Source organism: Ambystoma mexicanum, chromosome 4q, assembly GCF_040938575.1.
Source record: "Ambystoma mexicanum isolate Mex_15411 chromosome 4q, UKY_AmexF1_1, whole genome shotgun sequence".
Taxonomy (NCBI): domain Eukaryota; kingdom Metazoa; phylum Chordata; class Amphibia; order Caudata; family Ambystomatidae; genus Ambystoma; species Ambystoma mexicanum.
The window spans coordinates 21,047,039-21,074,634 of record NC_090928.1 but is presented as its reverse complement, the minus strand read 5'-3'; the positions used below and the strand labels follow the sequence as shown (position 1 = coordinate 21,074,634).

Sequence of the window (27,596 nt, the reverse complement as noted above, 5' to 3'; positions counted from 1 at the left end):
TCGGTATTACTATAATATGTATGCAAATATTTGGTTGACAAGAAATTATGTCCCACCTAGATCTTCAAGTTGACGCAAAGACAGCCCATTTTTATAACTTTAATAATTTATACAAAAAATGTTTTTTTATAGAAATGGAGTTAATTGTGTCACTTATTTTGCCAATGGGTACTAAAGTATATTTTTCCTTTTGAAGATGTACATAGTTCCATCATAAATATGTGCGTATGTCATGGCAACCATCTGCCCAACCGTCGGCTCTTCAAGCAGAATTGGATTTTCGCCATCACGAATGGAGCAATGATTAGCATCTTCTGGGACGATCGACCCGCCCAAGTTTGCCCATTTGCGCTGCGTATCATCCGAATGAACATGCCAGCATTTAGCCAATGAAGACACGCAGATAGCAACGTTTTGGTGTTGATGAATAACAAAACCTTTTTTCTCCCAAAAGGAACACCATGTGCATTGGCAGAAAATAGATCATAGAATAAAATGGAATTATAATTTTACTCCACAGAACTTTCACTTACACAACTCAAATATTGACATTAAAACATCATATGGAATATGACCATTGTACTAAAAATTAATACTATGGCTTGGAGTCAACAATCTGTTCTTCACTGATTATGTGTGCCAAATGTGTGAATGTCTCGCTGGATGTATTACACTGCTTCCATTGGATTAAGAAATATAACAACTTGGTAAATTCCAGACTATGAATATTTATTTAAAAGTGTAAGTTGTTTGCCTCTTTTTGTGAAAAGCGAGTAAACGTTTACTGTGTGTGTCTGTGTGTGCATCTTCTGGGTTTTGCATTCTGTAACGTGATGACGTAGTTGATGACAGCGTAGCATTGGCTACGCTTTGCACCTACATCATGAGAAGAGGCAAAGCATATCGGTTTGAAGTGTCAATGTCCGCTGGAGGGGCAGGTATTATGATTTACAGTCACAAGGGCACTTGAACTTAGGGTGATTGTCTCATCATAATCACAGAACCTTGGCGAGCATGACCTGCTTTAGTCCATGTGTACCCTGTTCTCCTCTCCTCCTACCTCTCTGCAAGAACCACACAACACTTATCCCTCACCCCTTCATACTCAAACTTAGCACTTCCTCCACGATCATTTATTTAATGAAAATTCTTGCTCTCCAAGGTTCTGTGATTATGAAGAGACAAACCGGAGTTGGCTATTCAAGACATGCTTCATTTTGTAACTCATGTTGTTTCACAAAACTACATAAAAGAATGTGATCTAACAGTGGAACGGCCTTTAAAAAATAAATAATAATAAGGGCTAAACCGAAGCCAAATATTGTTAGTTCCTCAAAATGTGCGCTAATAATAATGTACCAAAACCTTCCCAAAATTTCTGTTGCTAAGCTTACATTTGCACCCCAAGATGAAAGTAGATGGGAATGATTTGACTCCTTTACTTGTATGGCACTGCACAGCTTGAGCACAGCCATCACAAAAAAAACCTAGGCATCAATGTAATGGCTTGCATAATCACACCTACATGTAGCGGGCTCTTTGCTTTCGCCCATGTGCCCCAAGCCATGAATGTCACTTTGGAGGACTCGTAAAAATGATTGAAATTAATCAATATTAAATATTTCTGCATGCAGGAACCCTTTAAACAAAGCAGAGGACTGGGCAATCAAAATGCTTATCCACTATTTAGTTTGGAACAGTGTAATGTTATACATTGCTGCAATGATATTCATTTTCCAATTTAAATTCAGAATAGTTATGCAGTGGAATATATAACCAAGTCACAGTTGTGATTCTGATCTCAGGTAGTTCTAATTAAGTTGGAAACTTGGCAAAAAAATGCATTCAAGCAACTCAGAATATTTTTGGAAACTCAACAGTGCTTAATGTGTGCCGGTAGGCAACACCGGCACTCTCTTTTTGGGCACCAGAAAAACTGATTGATGCGGGCCGCGGGGCCGGTGCACGTGTAATTGTTTTATTGAGAGTTCGATCGACTTCTCTCTCGTGCGTGCTCTGCTTGCAGTTGCAGGCCATGGCTAGCTGGGCCTGGGACTACAGCAATGAAAACAGCCAATGAAAACTAATATTCTGTTACTATGCAGTATTTGCAAAATTCTGTATAGTAACACAGAATATACAGTTTTCATTGGCCGTTCTTCTGGCCCAATGAAATGACATATGGAGGGTGAGTGTGGGTCACGTGGGTGTTGTTGCAGGCAGCGCAGCGCCACCTTCACTTCACGAGTTGCAGTGTTAGGGCGTGGCGACGCTTCGTGTCTTGTGAGCCGAGGAGAGAGCCTGCCAGCCCAGCACGTGTGGTGCTGTGCAGCCTTGTTGTTGCTTCCCTCAGAGAGTCAACACTGCTTATTTTTCGTTTACCCGGCTGGGTAATGTAACAATTATGCAACAGATCTATGCATATTAAGATGTGTGTGTCTGTTTTCAAATATAAACTAGCTTGATCTGATAGGATTAACAATGCGTTGTAGTAGTTAGTTTGTTAACATGTTTGCAAGAATTGCAGTTTGGGTTCACAAGCGAGAGTGATCTATAAAACCTACAACACTCTTCTGGTAGGGCAAGTTGACATTTTTTTTTGGGCGTTAATCTATATGCTTTCTAGCAGCAAGAACAATTTACAATCAATCAGCTTACAATGTAATGAACCTCCAAAGAAAGTAAAATGCCTGTGCAAAAAAAACGGGACGGTTAGTGTACACAAGACAGTACTGGAGGTAGAAAGTCTGCTCGGAATGGCATCAGACATCTTCCAGGCTCTGGCTGAGACGAACAAATCATTCTTCAGTTCCCTACAAGGGTGCACTCTTTTAGGGAACATCTATCTCGGCTGTCCTGGTTCTGCTTCTTCCCATCACCATTCGTGGTATCCGCTCGGTTTCGCCAGTGGAGGGTCTCTTATTCTCCTTACTGCAACGATTCCTCAGCATTCCACACTCTGCCCTTCCTCTGGGTCCCTGGAGCTCCAGTACAATGGGATCAGAAATCAAAGCAGGTTGAAGAGCCTGCCCTCTGGTTAAACCAGGGTTTTTGGGCATCCCCTGCCTCAGTTTATATCACCTGGGCCCAATTGAAAGCATCTCAATATGATGTTTTTGTAATTACCTATAAAATATGCTGCAAAGACTCTAAAGGAGCCCTTTTAGGGCCCGGTCCATGCAAAAGGTGTGTACACTCTCTGGGGTGTGCTTATGCATGGTGTGGTCCTCTTTATTTTATTTTCGTCTTAAACAGCGCGCTGCTATATTATATTATGTTATTTAGCATTTATATAGCGCTCTATATATGTCATTGGTATGATCTCAAAGCGCTGGTAGGTTGAACGCCCTTGTCGTAGGGTGTGTGGGTGTACCAGTTATGTGTGCAGCTGATGTTATTGCCAGATGGTAGCTGCATCCTAGCGTTTAGGTGTGGTGGTGATGTCAGTTGAATGTGTGCAGTCTGGTGGGTGGACACCCAGGCTGGGTTCTGGCTGAGTTAGGCCTGTAGGACGCTTATGTGAGCAGCTAGACCGGATTGTCATGGGATAGCTGCGTTTTATTAGAGTGATGAGGTATTTCATGGGTAATGTTAGTATGTGAAAAGCTAGGCCAAATTTATCAGGGGTATAGCTGCAGTCTAATTGAGTGATGGTGTAGAGTAGAGAGTAAGCATAATGCTATGGGATGGGAGTGTTTGCGTGGATTTATGAACCAATGCAGCAGGAGCAATTTCTAGGTTGAAGTTACCGATCATATTTGTTCTTCTATCCAAGTGTGACACTTGACGACATTCACAATCCTGTCTAGATGTGATGCAGGCTAATGTTCACAATTCTAATTAGGTGTGGCATTGCTAACATTCACAATCCTGTCTGGGTCTGGCACAGGCTAATGTTCACAGTTCTAAGTGTGGCATTGCTAAAAATCACAATTCTGAGGTAATATAATGTAGAGTGGCAGGATTTTCCAGAGTAGAGTCATTGCTGTACTCCCCACTCATGCCACATGTTGTATGAACTTTGTCGCATTAAAGTGCATCAATTGATACTGCATATGCACAGTATATAACACTCGCGCTCTGAAACACTTGTGTACGAACGCGATAGAAATAAAATATCAATCAATCAATCATGGAGAAAATGTTGAACAAACACTGCGCCAACAAACGACTCCGATTTATTCAATTAGTTTCACTGTGTATTATTTTGTTAATCTCAGTTTCCTTGTTTGGTAATTTAGTATTCATCAAAAAGGACTAAGGATCATTAATAATGAAAAAAAATTAGCATAACGATTAAGGTACACAACCTAGGATCTATAAAAGGAATATGGACTTTTACGTAAAAGGAAACTAAGAATAAAATAATCTTAAATTAATTGAATAAATCAAAGAGTGGCTTGTTGGCGCAGTGTTTCTTCAACGTTTTCTCCATTAGCTCTTTAATGCAGTTCACTTAAATGTTACAGGAACGTCTGGACACATACTAAACTGAATAATGTAATACTGAACACCGACGTTTCCATCGTTGGGGTTGCCATCGACTGGTGGGGCCCCTTCAACTGCGAACCATGCGGAATTCTAGGGAGTGCATGAACCAGCAGTATACTGTGATGCTTCACTCTTTTGCTCATTTAGATCAAACTGACTTCACATAATTAGTGGCCTTTCTGTACTACTAGTGCCCCGCCAAAACTCGGGTGAGTCGGTTATAGGCAAGGCGCAAGTAGTAGCACAGTACAAGTACAGTTAACTAGGGCCTACTGGGCTAATCTGCTCGCGTGGCACTTGGCATATTAGCAGCTGAGCAGTGGTCGCTGGGTAGCACAGTTGACCTGGAGAAAGATGTGGGAGGGGCCCAGCCGAACAGAAGCAAACTTGCTGCCAGGAAGAGAGATTTGAGTGCATCGGCGAGCGCAAGCACATCAGCGAGCAGGAGGTCCAGCACTAGAGCCAAGGAGCATCCCCGGTTTGCTTGTGATAAACCGCAAACATTGACTTGGAATAGTGCACAGGGGAGTCAAACCGAGGTAGCACCTCTCACCTGTCTGGATGAGGCAGGCATCCAGATCCCTTTGTGGACCAGTGGTGGAGGCAGCCCACACACTGTAGCTCTGAGCTTGGCGAGAATGAACCAGTCACCAGCTGTGCATCTTGCGGTCGTAAAAGACCACTAAAAAGCTGATAGATGAAGGTAGTGCCCCAGTGTAGATGGGGGCACTACCTTCTAGTAGATCCCAGTGTGCCCCCCGCCTCCCCCAGCAGACTGGGATCTGCAATTTTGCCAATGGGATTTAGGAATGATGCATAATTGATTAAATGTGAACAGGATGAAGGTTTTAAAAAGCTATTGAAATAGGACCCCAGTCTACCATCAATACAATGGTATTATAGCCCAGAGATGGGTATGTAACCGCTGTGATCACGCTTTACCGTCTTTGTATGCATTTGTGCTTTGTCTTTGCTGTAATTCTGGGCTCCGGCCAATAACACTGTTACTGACCGCATGCCTCTGAGCTGTAACTTTTCATGTATTCTTACCGCTACCAAGTTGTTGACACACGCAGCTCTGATTTTGCCTCTCAAAAACCCCTCTCTTCCCAGACGTCAACTGGTGCAGCCATACACAGCCCCTCTCTATTGTGCCCCTCTCTGAGCTTGCTCTTCTACTACCGTTTCACTACTGTTCTGGAGGCACACACATCCCCTACATTGTACCTCTCTCACCCGGAGCCGGTTGTCCTCCCAGAGTTCGACTGCTCCCATTTTGCACTCCTTTTGTTCCTGCTCTTACACTGAAGTTTTGCTGCTCTGGCCACCCGCTCCTCTGCAGTCGTACACCTCTCGTGGAATCGCCCTTCTACTGCTGGAGACATACATAGCGCTGCCATTGAGCACCTCTTGTAGGCAGGTCTGGAATGGGGAAAATGTTGGCCTGGGCAGCAAATAAAAAGTGCGGCACAATTGCTATTGTTATGTATTGCTACAGAACAGAATAGCACGTTTGTGGTAAAATGTGTGGGAAATAAATACTTTCAGAGCAAATTGCGTCAATCTCACTGATGAAAAATTATAAGTTACTCACCGTAGTGACTAACGTGTCTTTAGCCCCCTTTCCTCCATACTACATAGGCGTCCCTTCCAAGTGACAGGAGACAGAGCCTTTTTCACCAGAAAAAACGAACCTTCTTTCCCTTTAAATTTACAGGCGCGCAGCCCTGGGAGCATGCGCTGCCCTGACTCTGCTGTTAGGGAGAATTCTCTTATAAGGCTAATTTCCCAAACCTAGTGGGCCTCATTACGACCCAGGCGCTAATGGGTTAACGGCGCCGTAAAAGGCTGCGGCGCCGTTAACCTATTAGCGCCTAATTACGAGGTCCCTTTGCGGGACCCGACCTTAACGGCTGGTGTAGACCAGCCGTTAAAGTAGGGACCCGCAAAGGGACCTTGGTGCTAATCACGGTGCCGCAATTTGCGGCACCGTACTTAGCGCCTTCCCCATTCCCATTGAGCCCTATGGGGCAAAAATGGGAATGGGGAAGGGCCATGGAGGAAGGGGGGAATTACCACAGCGCCAACCATGTAATTGTGTGGTAATTCCCCCTTTCTCTATGGCGGAGTCGGTAACTTACCGGCATGGACCATGGTGCTAATAGCACCATGGTCTTCCGCCAGGGTCGTAATGAGGCCCAGCGAGTCCCCCAGCAGCTTTGCTGGATTTTTGGGGTTTGTTTTTTTCTCCTGCTAAGAGGGAGACTATTTTTCTCCCACTCTTAGGCATGATTTGAGGTATGTCTGACTTATTGTGCGCTTATGGGCTATGGGGTATCATCTGTTTTAGTGTATGTGTTACACAGCACCCTCAGTGCAGTAACACAGGGGTGTCATAGTGACCCCTAAACATAGGCTCCATACCCTGGGACTGACTACTGTCTCCCAGGGCATGTAAAGTCACCATTGACTTTACTAGTCCAAAATTGTGAACATAACCAGTACAAACCATCATATTGTGGAAGTACTGGAAGGGTTTAATTCGATTGCCCCTGGGACTGTTTCCAAGGGGGCACTGTCCAGTCCCCCCCTTGTCGAGTTTCTGGCTGGTGGCAGTGGTTACCACGCAAAATATTCCACCGGAATATTTCCTAAGGGATTTTCCCATTGATTTTAAACGCACCACTTTTTGGTGCAATGTTAAAGATACCACTGGTTTATTTAATATAAAATCACCAGTTGGGTCTTTTCGCCAGAACTCTTTTCTAAAATGGCGTTTGTGTCCGCCTCTAACTCCAACCAAGGTCAGGCCCTTTGTTCCACTTTTTTGGCGGGCTTCTCCACAGAAGCCCTCCAACTGGTGCCACTCTGTCTGGGTTCCACAGGATGTGTGGGTAGGGGAATTGGCACCCTGGACTGCTTTGTCTTAGCAACTGAAGTCGGACTCTGTTCTGATTGGCCCAGTGGTGAGCCGCCCGGCTCACCACTTAGCATGTATGAGTGAGGCTGTTGAATGGGGGGTTTTCTGCATAAAAGCAGGGATTTTGGGACTGGGACTTGAGAAGTCGCCACAGGACCTAAGAAATCCGAAGAGGGGAGAAGCTGAGCCATCTGCAACGACGACACCACCAGTGGAGCCCTGCTGCAACGACCTCACCAGTTTCCCGACGACAAGAGAAGATCTTCTGCTCAAAGAGTCTTCTTCCTCTGAGCTGGTGGGATCAACCAGTTCGCCATTTCGCCTTCCAGGACGTCTCTTGGTCGAATCGCCCGTGCCAAGCACCCCGGCGGCCAGATAGCCAAGCTTCACCACTGTGACCGTGAATAACAGGAACGCGCTATCATGATGCCTGCCCCCGGAGCACCAGGCCAGGCCCAGCACCCCCGGAAGCAGGCATCATGCCCTCGGGTAAAAGCCCAGCGGCCCCTTATAGGGGTTCTTTGGACTCAGTCCTGGCGCCTTTGGCGCCAGGCTCATGTTGGACATCAGTACTGGCGCCATAGGCGCCAGGCTCATAAAGGGAGGTGTTTGGTGCACTTACCTGATGCAGACCATGCTGCACGCTTCAGGCCTCCCTGAGACCTGAAAGGGACTATTTTTTCACAGGGACTATTTTTTCACTCAGGCGTGGCCAGGGAAGGATACATACCTAGTTGGGGAAGGATACATACCTGGGACTTCTTTGGTGGCTATTTAAGCCACGCCCAGACAGCAGCTCATGCTTCGCGTTGTTCTGCATTCCAGCAGCTGAACGCTCACCGTGTCTGCTCCTGCTCCTTGACTCCAGCCACGCCCGCCTCGAACCTGGAACTCCTGTTAGGAAAGAAGAGAAGAGAAAGGTGAAAACCACGAACTATTTCAAACTTCTTACCTGCATCCGGAATCTTCACTCCAGCATCCCTGAAGAAGGACTTCCATTTAAAAGCATCGCGTTGCTCGCTGCAGCGCGCTCTTCACTCACCTGTCCTCGAGACATCTCCCGGCTCCATCGCGGCTGTCAGCACATGTCGCCACATCTCTGCGCCTAGGGGAGAGAAGAAGAGACAAAAGGTGAGCAAAGGGAACACCGGAGGAAAGTCTAATTTACAGCCATAATACTTACCAGCTTTTCTTGGTGTCATCCCATATTTCGGGTCAGTGCCGCTCCGTTGGCAGGTACCGCACCCCGGCCCCTATGGGGAAAGGACAAAAGACATTATTGGGAAATGATAAAGACATTTAGAGGAATCGCCCTCACTAACTCACCTGAGTTTACCATCGGCAATTAACCCCTTCAACGCATCGTCTTCATTCTGCATCTGAAATAAAGGACAGATCACAAGTTAGGAAGACAACATAAAAGGGGGCTCACTCTTGAACTTTTGAATCTTCATACTTACGGCGTTGCGCTCAGAAAAGTCAAGAGGATTTTGCCAGCGCCATTCTGAAAACCAGTGAAGTAACTGGACTAACGTGCGCCCCTGCACCAGACGCAGGATGGAGAGTTCATCCTTCCAAACCATAAGGTGAGCTTAAACCGGGGGTTTGGAGGAGGAAGTTAGAGGAGAACGAAGGGGAACAAGGGGGGAATCAAGCACACTATTCTGCAGACGGTTAATTCCCTTTCTCATCTGCAGAAGGATATTCCTACGGGCCAGTCCAGCAAGTTTTGGGGAACCAGTTCAATCAGTGTTCCGGGCTCTGCGCATCACGCTTGAAGAGGCCACAGCAATCCAGACTAGACCTGCGCCTCTGTGGGAACGAGGTGAGCGTTACACGCACCTTTTAACCGACAAACTCCATGGCTGGTCTCTTCCCTGGGCAGTGCAACGACTCCAAGTTTCCTTCTGGACGAGATCTTCTCTTCCCCTGGTCGAAACCACAAACTGCACACGCTGCCAGGAACAACTGCCACCGCTGGAGCTTCCTCAACTTTAAAAGGTACTGTGTTCCACCTGGCCTCCCTTTCTACAGTTTGCTAAAGGTGACCCTTAAATCCTTGGCTTTCCAACTGGGTTGGCCCCTAGACCTTCTAACTTTACCTTCTGAATCAACCCAACCTCTTTTGAACATTTTTACAAAGACTTGAATGCATTTCTAAACTGTGTGATCTTGGGCACATTTCACCTTGCTCCATTTAAAGTGGGCCTGGCCTATGAACTTTGGCTCTACAGTAGACTCTGCCTTAACTAACTTGTTTTGATCTTAGAAAAGTGTTGGGAACTGTTTTATTTTCATGAGCTGCCTTTTTCTCTCCCGTTAACGTAATTATTGGAGTGCCATCTAAGTTACGCGCTCGCATCTGTTTTTGCAAATAGTGGTGTTTTGACTTAGACTTGTCTAATAATTCTTAAGGGAGGTGTGTATACTTTTCTGATTTTTTTGAACTTGCTTTGATTTATAGTGCTAGTGTATTTCCTTAAGTGTGTGTTAAATACTTATATACTTTTGATACCAAGCTCTGGTCAGTGTTTGCTTGTTCTACTGTGTTTTTAGCCCTATTGTGTATCCTCTGTATACTGCCCTACTCTTCTTGAGAGAAGTCTGACTGCTCAGCCACAGCTACCAAGTAAATCTGGGTGGTACAGACTGCTACCAATTGGGTTTACTGCTTACTCCTGTAGTCTTAATCTTCTTGCAGTGTTCCCCAAGGGACATGCACAGGATTCTGCCTAACATCCGCCCTCCGGCGCCACTCCTCAGTCCCCATAGACAAGTCGACAATAGATGAACATAGCCAAATGACACCAGTTTTATTAGGGGTGAGGATGGTGGGACGTATGGAGGGAAGGGGACTAAGAGTACGTTAGTCACTAAGGTGAGTAACTTACAATTACTCTTACGTCCCATCCCGTTTCCTCCATTCTGCATGGGTGATTACAACTTATTGTAGCCCCAGGGTGGAGAGGAGACCCTCCCTAAGCAAACCGGTCCCTAAGAACCGCCTGTCCGAAGGCTGCGTCTGATCTCGTGCCGGCATCCAAACAGTAGTGCTTGCAGAAAGCCGAAGGGGTGGCCCATGTGGCCGCCCTCCTTATGACTTGCCAGGGGACATGTCCCTGGAAAGCGATGGCCGTTGCCTTGGCTCTGACCGCGTGGGCATGAATGTTGGCCAGCAGTGAATTATGCTGTCCCTCGTAAGCTTCTTTGATGGCTGAAAACCATCCAACGGGCTATGGAGGCCTGATAACCCGGTCTTGATCCGCCAAAGGTGACAAAAAGAGCGTCCGACTTGCAGAAGCCCTTGGCCCGGTCTAGGTAGAATTTCAGGGCAGCACTTCCTCGTTTAGATGGAATGCGGAAGGCACCTTAGGTAGGAATGCTGAGTGTGTCCGTAGGACTACCTTGTCCCTGTGAAACTTAGTGTATGGCTCTGAGGCGATCAGCAATTGGATTTTGCCGATTCTGCAAGCCGAGTTGAGGCTGACTAACAAGGCAGTCTTAATGGTGACCAGCCTGATGTCGGCGGACACCATTGGTTCAAATGGTTTGTGCGCCAGAGAACTCAAGACTATGTTGAGGTCCTACACAGGGTGCAGTGTCTTGATGGGTGGGTAGAGCCTGGCGAGTCCTGTCAAATGTTTCTTGACAATCGGGTTGGAAAAGGAAAAGACCTCCTCCTCCGAGTTTCTGTAAGCCCCAATGGCTGCTAGGTAGGTGTGGCAAGTGTCCACCTGCACGCCTGAATGGGCGAGGTGCGCCGAGAAGGGGAGTACATCGTAATGGGTACATGCCAGGGGGTCGATACCCTTAGAGTCCGCCCAGTGGCAGAACCTGGTCCACTTGCTCCAATACTGGGCCCTGGTAGACTTGCTCCTGGCGCCCTGTATGATTTATAGATTAGCCTGGGAGAGGCTGAGGTGACCTAGCATGATCTGCTCAGGAACCACGCTGTGTGGGCTAGTTTCTCTGGTGCGGGTGGATGACCCTGCCCCCCTGCTGCGCCAGAAGATGTGCTGGGCCTGTCGGAAGGCGAATGAGAGGACAGAGGCTGAGCAGCGCCGAGAACCATGGCCTGGCTGGCCACCATGGAGCTATTAGAATGATGTTGAGGTAGCGAGACTCCTTGATCTTGCATCACCCTGAGAATCAGCGGTGTGGGCAGAAAGGCGTATGCTGTCATTCTGTCCCACCGGATCTGGAATGCATCGCACAGGGAGCCCGGGCCCTGAACCTGCCAGGAGGCGAACCGTTGGCACTTCCCGTTACCCCCAGGAGTCAAAGAGGTCCACCCGAGGGTGTCCCCATTCGTAGAAGATCTCCTGCTGGACTAGCTCAACTGCCACTCGTAGTTGTCCGCTCCCAGTCTGCTGAGCCTGTCTGCCTCCAGGTTGGATTCCCCAGGCAGGTGGACAGCAGTGAGGTAGATGATGTTCTTCAGGGCCCACTCCCACATGCTGAATGCCAGCCTGCACAGAGGGGCGGGGGGGATCGGGTAGCTCCCTGCTTGTTGACCCTTAATAACCGGAAGGAAGGCTCTGAGCGCCAGCCAGATGGCCCTCGGTTGCAGCCAATTGATGTGGTACTTCTGCTCCTGCCTGGTCTGGGTTCCATGGACGCAGTGGTTGTCCAGAGTGGCCCCCCAACCCTCGATAGAGGAGTCAGTGGTGATGGTAACCTGTGAGGTGGGTTGCCGGAAAGGCTTGCCCATCCGCAGATTGCAATCCCTGGACCACCATGTTAGGTCTGGGTGAAGCGACGGAGAAACGTTGATCATCTCTGACTGATGGCCCAATTCTTGGTTCCAAGATACTGCAAAGTGCAGCCTTATCCTCTTCATCCTCAGTCTTGTATAGGAGACGGCTGCCATGAGACCCAGTAGGTGTTGGTACGACCAGGCCGAGGTCAATTTTCTGCTGAGAAGTGCGCCATGGCCCTCTTGATGGCCGTGATCTTGTCTTCCGAGGGAAAAACCTATTCGGAGCACATGTCCCAAATGAGGCCCAAGAAGGTCAGTCTCTGCATGGGCTGCAGCTGCGACTTCTTGAGGTTGAGTAAAAAACCCAGCTCGTGCAGTGTGTTCATAAGAGCGTGGGAAGTGTGTTGCACCGCTTCTGGAGATGCCGCGCTCTGACGAGCAAGTCGTCGAGGTACTGGTAGATGTAGTGGCTCTGAGCCCTGAGGAGGGCTGCCACTGTATTCATCAGCCTGGTAAAGACCCTGGGGGCCGAGTTGAGACCGAAAGGAAGCACTTTGTAATAGAAATGGTAGCCCATGATCCTGAATCATAGAACGATGAGGCTGCCAGATCGGGACGTGTAGGTACGCATCCTTCAGATCCAGGGAACACATCCGGTCTCCCTTGCACAAACTTTCCGCTATCAAAGCTGGCGTAACCATCTTGAATTTTGTAGAGGTAGGGAGAGGTTGAGGGTGGAAAGGTCCAGCACAACTCACAGGCCCGCCTGGTTCTTTTTCTGAATGGCGAAAATCCTGGAGTAAAACCCCATGCCTTGCTGGGAGGCTGGGACTTCCTCCACTGCCTGGCTCTCGCTGAGCGACCGGACCTCCGCCAAAAGAGTTGCTGTCCCAACCTGTGGGAGAGGAGGAGAGGGGGGAGGAGAGGCTGGTATAGGGAGGCGGTACCCTGTGGAGACTACCGAGAGGGTCCAGGGGTCCGTGAAATTCTGGTGCCAGCCTGCCCCCCACTGGAGACACATGGACCCGGAGGTGCGGGTCATGCCTTCTTTCCCTATGAGGTTGTTTCGGAGAAGGGGGACTGGAAAAAACCCTTACCCCACACCACCCTCCCTGTTTGTTGTTCGCGCCAATGTTGAGTCGGCGAGCGGTCAGGCTGCCTGGAGCTCCACTCTTCGAAGCCGCTGAACCCTCTGTATGTACACCCCTTGTCTGAGCGCTGCTGTGACTGGGTGTATGTTTTGGGCATTGTCTTTGTCAAGATGGATAAAGACTTGGCAGATTGTGAGCTGTTTCTTTGTCCAGGTCCTCGTTCGTTGTGGAGTGGAAGAGGTCACCCCCTTCGAACGGAAGATCTAAGATGCGTTCCTGGACATCCGGTTTGAATTTCATCGCACGGAGCCAGGCAGTTCTTCTCATGTTCGTGGCAAGGCAGATGGCACGGCCAGAGGTGTCAATGTGGGCCATGGTGGACTCCATGATGTCCTGCGCCACAATCTTGGCCTCTGCCAATCCTGCCTTGAACCGTGATTGGCTCTGTGCCAGAAGCTCTGAGAGGAAATTTATTTCCCGCCAGAGCCTCTGGTTAACGGCTGCCAGCATGGCATCCGCGTTGGCTTGACGAAGGTGCAAGGACGCTTTGGAATACAGCTTCTTCCCGTACGCTTCCAAGATATTCTCCTCCATGCCTAGCAGCGCCGCAGAGGAGGCGGTTGAGGCTTGGAGCATAGTGAGGAGTGTGACTGAGGGTGGGCGGATAGCAAGAGTGTATATCCCCCCTCCATCTGCCTGTACTTAGCGTCCAGGCGTTAATTTACCGGCTGGACCGAGTGTGGCTTGAGCCAAACCTTCTTGGCTAAGGCAACTACGTCATTCTGCATCAGGATCCCTGTTCTGGCCACGGGACGCAGCATGAGGACTTCCGAGAGGACCCCCCCCCCCTCTGCTGGTTGCTTGACCTCGGGTTGTGGAAGGGCCAAGTACTCTGCCAGCCCTGCAAGACGTTCGTGGAAAGCCTTGGCTGAAGATAGTGTCGGGGTGGTCCTCATCTGTGTCCACCTGAGGGTCCGGTTGGTCTGGCACCGGAGGAGGCATGTTGGGAGCCGAGGGCTGAGGTGTGGAAACCGGAGTCGGGGGCTGGAGTGGAACGGCCTGCGCAATCGGTTGGGGGCCCGGAGCAGGCTGTTGAGGCTGAACAGGGCTGAGGGGCACCGGAGCTATTGGCGGGAGCACGTCCCTGATGGCGTTCCTGAGTATGACCCCCATCCAAGGAGATTTCATGAGCCTGAGGAGCCGTTCGAAGAACCTGTCCTCGCAGGCCTGGTTGGTGGTAGGCGATATTGAGGGTGTAGCTTGCAGACGCTAGAGCTGTTGCGTGCCCTGCCCATATGGACGCAGCGGGTACCTGCCTTGCGCGAAGGAAGGGTAAGCTGTAGGCCACATACCTGGTTGACCCCAGTACCACCTTGAAACACGATCCTCCACCTGCTGCCTTCCTTGGAGCAGCGTCCGCAAGATGTCTGGATCTTCTGGCACGGCAGCCAATTTGTCGAGCTGTCTTCCACGTGCCTGCGCCGTGTTGCTCGGCCTGCTGGGCCCCACCCTGTACATGACTCGAGTGTGGATCATGGGGGCTACCCTGTTCCCGGCCCAGTAAGCGTTTTGCCCTCGGCGGATCTGCCGGTAGAACTGCGTATAAGCGCCCCCTCAGACACGTTGCCGGTACTAGGGCGTAGCCCCTCGGGTGAAGACCCGTGAAAAGAACCTTATGGTCCCTCAGCACTGTCACCAGGACGATCCACTGACCCCTCGGCCTGCCGGCCGGTAGCTGATTTAGCCTCAGTACTTGTACTGGTACGAGGACCTGAGCGGTCACTCCCATGTGGGCGAGTCCTTGGGAAGGAATCTCCCTTGCAGGGTGTGCTGGAAAAGAGCAGCCCTACTTTGGGCTTGGATCAATGATAGACAAAGTCCTTTAGGTCCTTTGGAGGTGATCTCTGGAAGAGCTCCCTTCATCTGGCTAGTCTGCTCTTCAGAGACCTCGAGGAAAGTGGTACAAGCTTGCTAGCCGTGGTCTGGTACAAGGCACCGTAGGCAGAGAGCGTGGGGGTCTTTAGTCAGGAAGAGCCCTTAGCAGGATGGACACCTGCTGAACCCTCTAGAAGTCGAAATGCGCCGGGGAGGAGCGTGACGCCTGAGGACAGAGTACCTGAATGATAAAAAGACAAAAAAGACAGAAGAGAAGTATCCGTGCGTGGTATTACATAGCTGAAGCCAAACCCATGAGCGCTGGTGAATTCGGCCTGTTCCCGTCGACACGGAAAAGGGCACTGAGGAGTGGCGCCAGAGGGTGGAGTCAGGGCAGCACTTGCTCCCAGGGCTGCGCTTCAAAATTTAAAGGGGAAGAAGGTTTTTTCTGGTGAAAAAAGTTCCGTCTCCCGTCCCTTGGAAGGGACGCCCATGCAGTATGGAGGAAAGGGGACGGGACGTAAGAGTACATTTACTGGTCCATATAATCTACAACACTGGCCACCAACACTATCCAGGTAAGGGCTGCTCTTTGGGCATTACCTTATTGCCCGATAGGCCTGCCTATCCATATCAGGATTAAATCTGCCCATCCTGATACTTTGTTATATCTTCTACGAGAAGGATTAGACAGGGGTGGGGAGCATTAAAACTCTAAATGGCTTCCACGAAAGAAACTGTATACTGTTTGATAAAAATAGGTTGGTCTCCTAAATGGGAATATGGTGAAGGAGCAGTCATGAAATCTATGAAAAAGGCTATGGATAAGTGGGACTGGATTCTCAGTAATGAGAAAGTAGCTAGCATGAAATCATTTAGTACATATGCTAGAATGCTTGTGAATTCAAAAAACCTCAAAATGATCTCAAACTAATACCATCACAACCCACGCGTCGAATTTGGATGGTTATCAGATTTAATTGACTTAATGTCTTAGACGTTAGACGTGGTTGAATAACCCTCCTGATAAGAGAATATGCAGATTTTGTCATGAGGACAACATAGTTGAATCTGCATGACATGTGCTTACCTGCTGCTCGAAGATGGGTTGGCTATATGAGAAATACTTTGCTAAGTTCGAGAATGAGCTGGGAATATATTAAGAGCGAAACCTTCTGGTTTAGATGTCTTGCAGGATTTAAAAAAAGTCTCATCATTGCAATAACACAGATTTGGAAGAAGGCCAATGAGCAGCTACGTAAATTTGAGGATGAGGTTAAACTGCTGACTGACCTTGATAAATAAAATCTATTAATTGTTACTTGGCTATCCTTCAAGGCGTAAGTACGTTATATATGGTGGAGCGAATAATAATATATCTGTGTATTTAGTATGAATGGTAGATCATTAGTTATGTGATGACTGTCTTTCCAACGACGCTCATGATGTATATGATGCATATGTACATGATGTATATCTGTGATACGTAGTATGCTTTAAATAGGAAAGATGGATTGGGGACATGATCATATGATTTTAGGCTTTTCTTAGGACTCTGTTTATGTAATGTAGGTAATAGGATCACACACTTAAGTTTCTGTATTTATATTTATTTATACCTATCTGGTGATATCCCTATGCTACTCTATATCATTCTACCTGCATTTCTTTTATCAATTTGTTGCAGAGTATAAGGATGTATGATATTTATATCTGTATAATTTTGAATAGTTATGTATAACTATGTATGATGGTTTCATTGTATTCATTTTATTCTATTGAATGTGTGTAAAAGTTTAACTATATACACAAATAAAATAAATAAGTAGACATTTTTTAAATTCTTTTTAAAAAAAGGACCCTGTGGCACGCTGGTTACCGACCACTTAAGTGAAGGGAACTGGCATCGCAGGGAGACAGGGAGTCAACAGCACACAGTGAAGTGTGCTGCCAAAAAGGGATTTTCCTGTAAATAAACTTTTCTCCCACAGAATTTTTGCATTCGATTTTTTCATGGCCCAGGTGAGTGTCCAAGACCGGCCCTATGAATAAGAGACTAGGACAGCGAAACCAGAGACGACTTAAAGTTCTGAGAGAAGCCCAAGCTGCGCAACAGACTGCACATTGGGAACAAATGTGCATACACTTGGTATGGGGCGTGAGCTCGGACGAGCCAGTCGTCTAGGTAGGGAAAGAAGCAACCATAAGGTCAGTATGTCACCCAGAGCTCCCTGTTGAATAAATTCTGTCGAGAAAAACTTGCACTTCCTGTTCACACTGGATGCAAAGAGGTCCACCTGAGGAGTGTCTCAGCAGAAAAATATCTCCTCCAGAACATCCTGGTAGAGTTCCAACTCGTGGGAGGCCAAGGTCTGTCCGCTCAACGCCTCTGCTATGACATTCTCTGTTTCAGCGCAATGAGTTGCTATCAGAAACATGCTGTACCCCAGAGCCCAGAACAGACACATTGCACCTCTGCACAAGGCAAGATGTAGCACCACCTCATTTGTAGAGGTAGTGCATGGCTACTTTGCTCTCCACAGTACACACTTCTCCTACACTGAGGGGCAGTAGGCCACCAGGGCCAGCCTGATTGCCCCAAATTCCAACAAGATGATGTACTCATGGACTCTGGGGGAGACCACAGTGCAATCATCATTACCTCTGAGATGTGAGAGCCCCAAACTTTCAAGGATGCATCGGCAACCACCATTGGCAGAGGTCAGGGTTTTCTGAAGCAACGCACCTTTCAACAGAATGCCTCATAGGGACCACCATTAGAGGTCTGGAAAAACTCTGCTCGAGAATTGCAATGGTCTGATATGGTCCCACAAAACAATACACTGTCAACAGAGGAACCACTAAAGAGACCTTGTGTACAGTTGGTCTTCTGGGACCAACAGAATGTAGGAGGTCATGAGACCCAACAACCACAAAAAGTCTGGGGCAGGAATTTGTTCCTGAGATTGACTGACTTGCACCTTCCGAAAGAGGTTTACCACTTAATCCTCAGGCGGAAAAGTTCTGACCAGACAAGTGTCCAAAACGACTCCAATAAACTGCCGCTCGGAATAGTGTACCTCCACTCACCCATCTCTGGAGCCCTCAGATGCCGACACCTTCTGCAATAGATCACCCTGTTGGAGCAGGACCACCCAGGACCATCCAAATCTGGCATTGGCGGCCTGACCTCCTGACCCAGTGAGCAAACACAGTCCCCTTGGAAGCCCAACCGTGTCATCCTTGCACTGAACTCTGGGCAAATCCGGGAAGACTGAAAAGGCAGTCCCTACCCTAAAGGCTAACGCCCCAGTGCCTGCACCACCACTGGCCTGAACGGGAAAGCTGGCTGGGAGCAGACTGCCAACGTAGCTGCAGAGAAAAACACTTGTAAGTTAATCACAGGGAAGGTGGTTGTAGACCCCTGACAACAGCGGTGACTAGACAATGTGTCAAAGACAATCTCATAGCCCCAGAAAGGGGGGGGGCACCTAATCATGGAAGCACTTCCATGGAAATTCTGACATCAGTCTGCCGGCCAAAAGCCCTCTGTTCAGGAGGCAGAGAGCAGAGAGGAGCCCACCCAACCAGGCGGCTAGTAGGGGAGTATGCTCCCCTTGAACAAGAACTTGGCACAGAATTAACCACATTGCTGACATTATCAAGTGGGACATTGCCACGGGTCAGCACTTCCTCCTGGGACTCAACCTGAGCTGGGGATTGGTAATTCCCCATACCACTCAACCATGGCCAAGAACCAGGCCAAGGGAAAGCAGGGGGATATCAAAACCATGCTAACACCCCAGGACAATAGGGATTTGCACCAACAGGCAATAGCCCAAATCTATGCTTCACAGATGGACAAAGAACCACAGGGAGCACTGGCTACCAAATCTGAACATGACATCTTATTGGCAGAGCTCAAACAGGAGGTTAAGCAGGAAATACAGGCTTAAGGAGATAGATTACCAAAATCCATAATACAGCTCGATAGCCATGTTTGCTCTGCTGAAAAGCGACTGGAAGAACTTGAGAACGCGTACTGCAAGCAAGTGCAAGACAATATGGAGTTTCAGCAGAAAATGCTCACAGTTGAAGAACAAGTGGAGCAGATTTGGATCAGATAGGAAGGTATTGAAAACCACTTGCAGCAGAACAATATTCAAGTAAGAGGGATTCCCCAACATGTTAAAGATGAAAAATTGGAGGAGTTTGTGCTAAACCTCTTTCGGGAGCTGTTGGGCGTGAACGAAGGAGAGGAGATAGTCCTAGACAGAACACACAGGATATACTCCTCGATGCAGATGCGGATGCGGGTGAACCTCCTTCCAGATGTTCTGACGAGGATCCACTTCTTCCAACAGAAAGAACGAATTCTTGCTGCAGCCAGAATCAAGGGGCCTGTCACTTTCCATGAAGCAAACCTCCAGCTGTTTCAAGATATTACCTGGACAACTCTAGCCAGACGTTGAAAGCTGAACACAACTACAACCTAGTTACAGGAACATGAAGTGTGTTACAGCTGGGGGGGCTTCCCCTGTAAACTATTTTCAAACATCGGAACCAGTGATACACAATCATGACAGAGAGCAAAGCTGAGGACTTTATGGCCGTGGCGAAAGGCAAGGGATGCGAGAGCCCAGACGCTGGGGCAACCCCCTTGCGAGAAACAGATGGTGAAGACAACGAAGATCACCTGAGAAACCTGGAGAGGGCCCCAAAGAGAATGACGAGCAGATCGAGGAAGAAAGTCCTGCGACCGCAGCGCAATCGTTTAACAGACAGCATTCAGCCTTGGGAGATACCAAGGTGCTTTTTTCGCTCGCTGGAGATACACTCATTGGCCTAGTTTAATCAGGGTTATTAGAGGGGGGTAGATGGACATTGACTGACACATGTTGAATCCTAGTTGAATGGTTGGATGGCACAGTTATACCTGCCCGTTATTGCAGGCTTAATTGGTATTGATCACTGGGCAGATAGGTACAACTTGGAGGGGCCCACAGGGACACCAACGCAGTGTAAGCCCCAATAATGTGTTGGAAATGTTGAATATTGGGACAGTTTCGTTTTTAATTTAGGTTTTTTGAGAGGTTGTTAATCTTGGAAGTTTTGGGGGGATAAAGGCAATCCATCTTTTTTTTGGGGGTCATAAGTATGATTTTTTTCTGCTAGCACTTCCGGGAATCGGTCATCTTGAATTTGCCCTGCATTGATCATGTCAGATCAACAAACAATGACCACGCCAATTGCGCAAATACACAATAGTCCTAGAGGTTTACGGCTGACCCTAAACGTCCAAGTGCTTAATTCACCAATAAAGCGAAAAGCGGTCGTTAAGAGGTTAGGGCCACTTACCCCTGCACTGGTGTTTCTTTAGGAGACCCACCTCCTCCACCAAGATGAAGCACCATGGTTTATAGGCCCTACCCTAGAGTGTATAGTGGTACCAAAATAAAGGAGGTGGTCATTCTTGTCCGCAAGGTGTTTCCTTTGAGAGTTAGGGGTTGCTAACGGACGATGAGTGGAGATATATAGCCCTAAATTGCAGACTGAGGGACTGCAACCTAACCATAGCAGGGCAGGAGGTCTTTTTCGAGACCCTGATGCAGTTGCTGATGGGTTTTGCAAATGGGGAACTGATTATAGTGGGAGACTAATTGCATGGTGGATTCTACCAGAGATAAAACGTTTCTTCTGAAAGGCACTGACAAACGTATTTTTTTTAACCATGACAAAAATGGTAAAGAGGCCTCTCTGTAGTGTAGTCCTGGAGGTTTTTCCCACCCCAATGAACAGGACTACACATTCTATTCGCCAGTGCTCAAGAGCTTCTCAACACTGGATATGAATTTGATCTCTAATCGACGGTCCCAGCATGTGAAATCCTCCAAAGAGTTGTCTGATCACGCACCAGCCCGAATATCATAAGATTTAGGGTTAGCCAACTAGCAGCAGCGGAAATCATCTCGCTTAAACGACGGACTTAAAGAAATGTTGCCATGACACTCCATTTAACCGAAACATTAACTAATTACTTTGCGGAAAATGACACTAGGGACATTGATCCACGTCTCTTATGGGACGCAGGAAAGGTGGTCTGAGGGGGGCAATTGTATGTCAAGACCGCAGGAGAGCATTATGCGTTAACTTCTTTAATACTACTCTTCAGCAGATTCAACAAAAAACTGAAAATGACTTCAACATCTCATTTTCTCTCATTTAAACTATATTTCCCCTCTCATCCTACTCCTTGTAGTCCAATGCATTTCCTGCATTTGCCCATATGTCACTTCCTGTCCTTTGCTCCACCTCTTTTCCTGCTCTTCATCAATATAAGTACAACCTTACTATAGAGCAACAAAGCTATATAATAATGTTGGGTTTACTGCCAAGAATATGTAGTTATATTAGTATACAGAAGGCTTAAGACACCTAGTGATTGACTAACCAGCAATATTCAATGGTGCGCGCAGCGTTTTGTTGCATTTCACAGGATCGCATAGATTTACTGCAGCAAGCTTTATAGGACCAGCGCGACATTCGCAAGAGTAGGAGAAGAGGTGATACACACAGTGGTAGTGAAACAGGACCTGTTCCGCATTACCAGCATGTCCGGAGACCAATTCCATCCGCAGGCTTCGGATCCGCCTTGGGGGTGCGTGGTTGACCGCTCCTTCTCGGGGGCAGAGCCAGGTGCAGGAGCTACCGCGTCGCAGACGCAATGCAGCTCCATACTAACAGCAGCCACCACAGTTCTCACAGCTGATCCGGGCCGCAGCTGTATCGTAGGAACGACCCAACGGCCGATTCAAAGTTATACCGCTCCTATCCACATAGGAGCATGCTGGGAGAAAAAAGGGAACACACTCCGTCCGAACAGCATAGAGAGCCCAGCATGAACATCCCAGCAGAGCACGAGGCTACAAGCCAGGAACAGCTGGGTAACCATGGCTTGGAGCCAGCAAAGTGAAAACAGAGCAACAGTACTAAATGCAAACGCTACAACAGTGAGATAAGGTGCAAGACACAAAAATAAAAATGAGATATATATATGCAAATTAGGCATTAATGTCAACAGAGCAGTGAACATGCAGTTCAACCTGCTGGTTCAGGTATTGGCACAGAGCACCTACACAATCAAAATGTCAGAATATTGTCACGCTCACCTGATTCCCACGGAGGCGCAGGTCTGGCTTCGAGTGCTGATGCTTCTTCAATGGTGAAGCGCAGGACTCTGAAGATGGACTCTCTGGCTCGCAGGAATATTCCCCTTAGGGTCTGGAAGGATGAGTTCTCCATCCTGCTTCTGATGCAGGGGCGCGTTGAAACCCAGTTACTTCACTGGATTGAGGTTTGATGGGAGTTCAAATAAGCTTGACTATTCAGGTAAGGCACTGTAAGAGTTCTGTAGCAAGTTCAAAAGTTCAAGCTTAATAATAATGTTCATTGTCTTATTGCAGCAAGCGCTAACGCTAATGTCTTTTTCCCCTTAGGGGCCGGGCTTCGAAATGCCGGAGATATGGCGCCGACCCGAAGTGAAACGTGCAGTTCCAGTAAATGACAGGTACGTTCTGGATGAGCGTTCGGGTAATGTCTTTGCATTCGCTCATTCAATGTCTTTGTCTTTTTCCCCCATAGGGGCCGGGGTCCGGAATGCCAGGAAGCGGCAGGACCCGAAATGAAATGGGAATGACCCAACAGGTAAGTCTTAGAAGGAAACTGAGCTTTTCCTATTCCCTTCCTTCTCTCACCTTGTGTTCTTGTCTTTTTCTCTCTAGGCTCTGGGAAATGGCTGCGGATCCGGATGATCGCTGCTGAAGATGGAGGTGCCCAGGAAAGGTGAGTGAAATGCAGCGCTGCAGCGATCGAAGCGAAATGCTTTTAAAATGATGTCTTCCCTTTCAGGTTTGTCGGTGTGATGTCTCTGTGATGCAGCTTTAGCAGGTAAGGTCTTCTTTCTCTCCAATTCTCTTTTAGCAGGTGACCCAGGATGCTGACAGGCGTGGCTGAAGTCCAGATGCAGAAGCTGACACGGTGAGCGTCCAGCTGCGAGGAGCAGAACAACGCGAAGCGCGAGTTGCTGATCGGGCGTGGTTTAAATAGCTTTGGAAGAAGTTCCAGGTATGTATCCTTCCACCGATCAGGTATGTATCCTTCCCTGACCACAACCAGGGGAAAGTAGTTCCACAGGTAAAGTAGTTCCATTCAGGCCTCAAGAGGGCCTGGATGTAGCAGCATGGTCTGCATCAGGTAAGTGCACATTAAAACACTTGAATACATGTCTAGCTTTATGATCCTGGCGCCTAAGGCGCCAGGACAGCGGTCCAACATGAGCCTGGCGCCTAAGGCGCCAGGACTGTGTCCAAAGGGCCCCAGCTTGGGCCCGCTGGCACTTCCCTGGGGGGAATGATGCCTGCCTCTGGGGTTACTGGGTCGGACCTGGCTCCTTGGAGGTAGGCATCATGACAAATATGAACGGAGCAAGGAAGAGCAAGCGTAAGATCTAGCGCTTAGCTTCAAAAAGGTGCTAGGAAGTTTGTTGGTGGATGCAAAGGCACAAGGGGTAAGGCTTATTCAAGATAGACTGGCTACTCTGGAGTCCCTCCTAAGCCAGAAACACAAAAGCACCAACATTAATGAAGAGAGCACGTTCACTAAGGCCGAAGGGATTCAAGGCCCTCAGGGGAGTACCAAGACCCACAAGAGGAAATGCTCTACTACTCCCCCGGGTTGCATATACGAGGTGGGCAAAGAAGCCCTAGAGGCAGATGATGAGTTTGGAAAGCTGCGAACAGCTTTCTTGCATAGATCAGCAGTGCCATGCCTTGTGACCCCCTCCCTAGGGAAGACAATATGAGCGAAACAGATAGACTTGGAAGAAGAGTCGCAAGAGGCCAAAGCCTCTTTGCAGGAAGAGGACAGAAGGCCTGAGAAAGAATGGGCAGGACCCACTAGTGGCAAAATAGCCTGGAAGGAGAAGCACCTGGAAGGTGATGAAGGGGAAATGTCAGACATGTTCAATATAGACAATATCAGAAACCCCAGGTCCTCGGACTGAGCCATCGCCTACTGTGAAAAAGTATATGGCGCACAGGATTAGGAAAGCGCTGGACAAAAACGAGACAGGGTATGAGAGCAGAGTGCCCACGCCCAGATCTACCTGGAAAAGTGGCCGAGGTACTCAACCTAGATCCTAAGATGCTAGCATTTGTGACCAACAGTGAAGGACCCACGCAAAGGTATGGACAGTTCTTGGAAAAGTTGCCAAGAAAAGGTGCTAGACCTTACAGACCCCTTAGCTAATATCATGGATCTAGCAGAACGAGCCAGGGAAACTGGAGAGAAAGTGGACGCAGACATGTTAGCGAATTGGGCACAGAGAGCACTCAGTTTGCTAGGTAACAGAGGGAGAGGACTCCTCTTAAAGATCGACACTATGTTGAGTGACCTAGCAACGTAAGATGCCGGCGAAGCAGCGCAGGGCCTCCACTTCAGGGAGACTTTTGGTAAACAAATGGGGAGGTTCGCAGAGACCTACACCTTCATAGGGAAGGCACAGGCCTCCATTAAAAAAATCTTTCCGAGCAGAGTTTGTGCCTGGACTGGCCACTATAGTGGTCGAGCAGCCGGTTGCTTCAAGTAATCAAGGAGACTCCAGGGCAACAGAACCCATTACTGGGAAAACACAGCAAATCTCTTTCTCCCCCTTCAGAGGGAGATTTCCCAGAGGACGCAATAGCAGGGGAGCAGGAAGAGAGCAAAACTCTAACACAGGTGAGACCCTCTACTTATCCACTGGTAGAGGAGAGAACATTGCAGTTTTGGCAGAACTGGCACACGCTTTACAGCGATGCTTGGGTGCTCCAGACGACCCAAGGCCTACAGCTGGAGTTTATACAGGACCCAAGACAAGACTGGGCCCTGCGTCCCATTTACATGTTACAAGCAAAGCGAGAGAGCCTTCACCGCGAATTGAAGCAGCTCGCAGAGAAAAGAGGCTATCGAGCCATGCGCGCAGGCACCAAGGTTCATGAGCAATATGTTCCTGGTCCACAGGCAAGAGAAAGTGAGACCAGTTATAAACTTGAAGGAATTGAACGGCTGGGTGATATACAGGCATTTCAAAATGGAAGGTATTCACCAGCTGAGGGACATTTTAAGAGAAGGGGACGGGTTAGCCAGGATCGACTTTAAGGACGCTTCGATCACAGTGCCCGTACATGCAGAATATTCACAGTTTCTCGCGTTCAGTTGGGCGGGGCGATTCGGGCAGTTCAAGACGATGGCCTTCGCTCTAGCATCAGCTCTGTGGGCGTTCACCAAGCTCATGATGAAGCTCATGCAGCAGCGATCAGAGAGAAAGGGATCTGGATAATTATATACTTGGACGATTTACTGCTACTGGTAGACGACAGACACGCACTAATATATCAGGCAACATGGGTGAAGGAGCTCTTAACATTGCTAGGGTTTTTGATCAATCACGAGAAATCGGATATGACTCCGATGGGAAGGCTAGATTTTCTAGGTTTCGTGATGGACACGAGAAGGCAACGCTAGAGTTGTCAGCAAGGAAGATCCGAGATATCAAGAGAGATCAAAGTATGTATCAACAAGGACGTTATGACACAGAGCTCTAGCAAGACTAGTGGGACTGGTGGCATTCTCCATCTAAGCCATATTTCCGGGGCCCCTACATTACAGGGCCCTTCAGAGGTTGAAAATCAGACACCTTAAGCAGAGTCTGAAGTACCACCAGACGATACCGCCAGATCACGAGTCAAACACAGAATTAAAGTGGTGGCTACAGAATATGGAAACTTGGAACATCCGTGCCATCTTCGGAGACCGCCCAGAGCTAGTTATAGAATCAGACACCAGAAGAGTAGCTTGGGGAGCATGATGCGGAGCACTAGAGACAGGAGACAGAGTTACAACTTCATATAAACTGTCTACAACTATTAGCTTGGTCATTTGTGACAAAATCATTCACGAAGAGCAAGGTAAACTCTTGCATCCTGCTGAAAATGAATAATATTTCAGCAGTCAGGAACATGCACCATCTAGGAGGGACAAAATCCAGGTTCCTAGCAGAACTAGTGAAAGATTTCTGGCATTATTGCCTGCAGCCAGGGACCTCAGTGACAGCAGAATATCTACCGGGAACACAAAGTAGTGGCAGACTGGAACTCTCGTCACTTGACGGACCCAGCAAAAGGAAACTAAACGAGAAAGTATTCCAACAGCTGGAGCAGCTATGGCGGCCAGTAGACAAGACTTCTTCGCCTCCAGATTGAACACGCGGAAGAGTCAGTATTTCAGCTTGCGGTCGGACGCTTTCCTTCAAGTCTGGAGCGGGAAACTGCACTATGTGTTTCCCCCATTCATGATGATCAACAGAGTATTAGAGAAGATCCGCAGGGAGAAAGCGACAATTATAGTGGTGGAACCCATTTGGATGTTGCAAGTGTGGTTTCCGACTATGATGGAATTTTCATTGGATTTCCCACACTTTCTCCCATCAGGAGAGCACCTGCTCGCGGACCCAACTGTCGTTTCACCCTCTGAGAATGAAGGGAACGCTTCCCCTGATGGCATGCAAGGTATCAGGGAGCGTTGGTCAATACCAGGCATTTCGGGCAGGCTGCTAAATTAATTGCAGAATCATGGGCACTCTCAACACGAAGGAACTACGGCACGGCATGGAGCAAATGGTCAGACTGGTGCAGAAGGAGAGGTATTCCTCCCGTTTCTGCCCCTGAAGTAGCAGTCCTCAATTTCCTAGACACTCTCTTACACGAAAGTAAGGCAGCAATCTCAGCAGGACATATGCATGTGGACGCAGCACTGCTGGGAGAGCACCCATCAGTGGTCAGGCTCATCAAAGGGGCCCAGTTTCGGGTACCTCCGGGTCCGGAATACAAACAGCTATGGGGCTTGACAGTAGTGTTGTGCATCCTAACAGACTGGCCGACGAACAGACACTTGTCCATGAACCTGAAGCAATTATTAGCACAGCAGCATGGACAGCTTCTCTAAGTGGCATGCAGACGAGTTTCTGACGTTAAAGTATTAGACGTAGAATAGAAAACGTACAGACCGGATGGAGTTACCTTCGTGCTCCCTAGGTGGACGTAGACTAACTCCTCATCGATTTCATATCCCTATTCGACTGGACAACCAAAATTGTGTGTAGCAACGTGCATAAGAGAATACGAGCACAGGACAGCAGAGCTGTGACTGGCAGCTGTGTCTCAACTCTTGATTGTGCGTAGGAGGCCCTACAGAGCGATAGCAATGGCCACCATTGCCAGATGGGTCTGTGAGAGCATGCAACAAGCAGGGATTGATCCAAGTAGATTTGGAGGGAATTCAGTGAGAGGTGTTATGGCCTCTAAGGCATTCACAACAGGGCTGGCATTGCAGGATATTTTGCAAGCGGCAGACTCGACCAGTGATAGCTCATTTAAGACTTTTTACTTTATGCCAGTTCCATCAATGGCAGAGGCAGTGATTG

General features: G+C 48.3%; 1 protein-coding gene and 1 long non-coding RNA gene across 7 annotated transcripts in view; one reads left to right on the top strand and one right to left on the bottom strand.

Annotated features, from left to right (window-relative positions):
• LOC138467418 (uncharacterized) overlaps positions 1-726 on the top strand; it is a 146,752-nt gene extending 146,026 nt beyond the window's left edge. Inside the window, exon 5 of the long non-coding RNA XR_011268099.1 lies at positions 197-726. This is a non-coding gene — a long non-coding RNA (uncharacterized lncRNA). The remainder of the gene's footprint in view (positions 1-196) is intronic.
• TARBP1 (TAR (HIV-1) RNA binding protein 1) overlaps positions 1-27,596 on the bottom strand; it is a 2,688,190-nt gene that overhangs the window by 1,316,970 nt on the left and 1,343,624 nt on the right. The gene's annotated exons all lie outside the window — the stretch shown is intronic.